The sequence below is a fragment of the Diabrotica undecimpunctata genome, unplaced genomic scaffold (assembly GCF_040954645.1).
Source record: "Diabrotica undecimpunctata isolate CICGRU unplaced genomic scaffold, icDiaUnde3 ctg00000572.1, whole genome shotgun sequence".
NCBI classification, from domain to species: Eukaryota; Metazoa; Arthropoda; class Insecta; order Coleoptera; family Chrysomelidae; genus Diabrotica; species Diabrotica undecimpunctata.
The window spans coordinates 585001-587724 of NW_027311887.1; positions in this window are offsets into that span (position 1 = coordinate 585001).

A 2724-nucleotide genomic window follows, 5' to 3' on the forward strand; every position below is an offset into this window, starting at 1 on the left:
ACGGCCGTGGCAAGAAGTCCCTAACTGTCGTAAAAGGAGAATAATGGGTAGAAGTCGAGAGGTGAATAGTGTATGTGTGCTTGCGTGTGTGTGTTTGTGTGTGAGTGTGTGTGCGTGTCCTTTCGGCTCGCAGAGATAAGAATGCGTTCGTTGCAAGAAGGCTCTGCCTGTCTTAAGAGGCGACTAATGGGTAGGAGTCGAGAGGTGAAGAGTGTATGTGTGTGTGTGCGTGTGTGCGTGTGTGTGCGTGTGTGATTGTGTGTGTGTGTCCGTCTGGCTTGCAGAGGTAAGAATACGGCAAAGGCAAGAAGACCCTGCCAGTTGTAAGGGGCGACTAATAGGTAGGAGTCGAGAGGTGAAGAGTGTATGTGTGTGTGCGTGTGTGCGTGTGTGTGTGCGTGTGTGAGTATGTGTGTGTGTCCGTTCGGCTTGCAGAGATAAGAACACGACCGCGGCAAGAAGGCCCTGCTTATCGTAAGAGGCGACTAAAAGGTAGGAGTCGAGAGGTGTAGAGTGTATGTGTGTGTGCGTGTGTGCGTGTGTGTGTGTTTGTGCGTGTGTGAGTGTGTGTGTATGAGTGTGTGTGTCCGTTCGGCTTGCAGAGATAAGAATACGGCCGTGGCAAGAAGACCATGCTTGCTGTATGGAGCGACTAATTGGTAGGAGTCGAGAGGTGAAGAGTGTATGTGTGTGTGCGTGTGTGCGTGTATGTGTGTTTGTGCGTGTGTGAGTGTGTGTGTATGAGTGTGTGTGTCCGTTCGGCTTGCAGAGATATGAATACGGCCGAGGCCAGAAGGCCCTGCCTCTTGTAAGGGTCGACTAATAAGTAGGAGTCGAGAGGTGAAGAGTGTATGTGTGTGTGCGTGTGTGCGTGTGTGTGTGTGTGTGTGCGAGTGTGAGTATGTGCGTGTGTTAGTTTGGCTTGCAGAGATGAGAACACGACCGCGGCAAGAAGGCCCTGCCTCTCGTAAGAGGCGACTAAAAGGTAGGGGTCGAGAGGTGAAGAGTGTATGTGTATGTGTGTGTGTGTGCGTGTGTGCGTGTGTGGGCGTGTGTGAGTGTGTGTGTATGTGTGTGTGTCCGTTTGGCTTGCAGAGATAAGAATACGGCCGAGGCCAGAAGGCCCTGCCTCTTGTAAGGGTCGACTAATAAGTAGGAGTCGAGAGGTGAAGAGTGTATGTGTGTGTGCGTGTGTGCGTGTGTGTGTGTGTGCGTGTGTGAGTATGTGTGTGTGTTAGTTTGGCTTGCAGAGATGAGAACACGACCGCGGCAAGAAGGCCCTGCCTTTCGTAAGAGGCGACTAAAAGGTAGGGGTCGAGAGGTGAAGAGTGTATGTGTGTGTGTGTGTGTGTGAGTGTGTGTGTTTGTCCGCTCGGCTCGCAGAGATAAGATTACGGCCGTGGCAAGAAGGCCCTACCTGTCTTAAGAGGCGGCTAATGGATAGGAGTCGAGAGGTGGAGAGTTTGTGCGTGTGCGTGTGCGTGTGCGTGGGTGCGTGTGTGTGCGTGTGTGCGTGTGTGTGTGTGTTTGTGTGTGCGTGTGTGTGTGTCCGTTCGGCTTGCAGAGATAAGAACACGGCCGTGGCAAGAAGTCCCTGCCTGTCGTAGGAGGAGAATAATGGGTAGGAGTCGAGAGGTGAAGAGTGTATGTGTGTGTGTGTGTGTGTGTGTACGTGTGTGCGTGTGTGGGCGTGTGTGAGTGTGTGTGTATGTGTGTGTGTCCGTTTGGCTTGCAGAGATAAGAATACGGCCGAGGCCAGAAGGCCCTGCCTCTTGTAAGGGTCGACTAATAAGTAGGAGTCGAGAGGTGAAGAGTGTATGTGTGTGTGTGCGTGTGTGCGTGTGTGTGCGTGTGTGATTGTGTGTGTGTGTCCGTCTGGCTTGCAGAGGTAAGAATACGGCCAAGGCAAGAAGACCCTGCCAGTTGTAAGGGGTGACTAATAGGTAGGAGTCGAGAGGTGAAGAGTGTATGTGTGTGTGCGTGTGTGCGTGTGTGTGTGCGTGTGTGAGTATGTGTGTGTGTCCGTTTGGCTTGCAGAGATAAGAACACGGCCGTGGCAAGAAGTCCCTGCCTGTCGTAGGAGGAGAATAATGGGTAGGAGTCGAGAGGTGAAGAGTGTATGTGTGTGTGTGTGTGTGTGTGTGTGTGTGTGCGTGTGTGCGTGTGTGCGTGTGTGGGCGTGTGTGAGTGTGTGTGTATGTGTGTGTGTCCGTTTGGCTTGCAGAGATAAGAATACGGCCGAGGCCAGAAGGCCCTGCCTCTTGTAAGGGTCGACTAATAAGTAGGAGTCGAGAGGTGAAGAGTGTATGTGTGTGTGCGTGTGTGCGTGTGTGTGTGTGTGTGTGTGTGCGTGTGTGAGTATGCGTGTGTGTTAGTTTGGCTTGCAGAGATGAGAACACGACCGCGGCAAGAAGGCCCTGCTTATCGTAAGAGGCGACTAAAAGGTAGGAGTCGAGAGGTGAAGAGTGTATGTGTGTGTGCGTGTGTGCGTGTGTGTGTGTTTGTGCGTGTGTGAGTGTGTGTGTATGAGTGTGTGTGTCCGTTCGGCTTGCAGAGATAAGAATACGGCCGTTGCAAGAAGGCCATGCTTGCTGTAAGGAGCGACTAATTGGTAGGAGTCGAGAGGTGAAGAGTGTATGTGTGTGTGCGTGTGTGCGTGTATGTGTGTTTGTGCGTGTGTGAGTGTGTGTGTATGAGTGTGTGTGTCCGTTCGGCTTGCAGAGA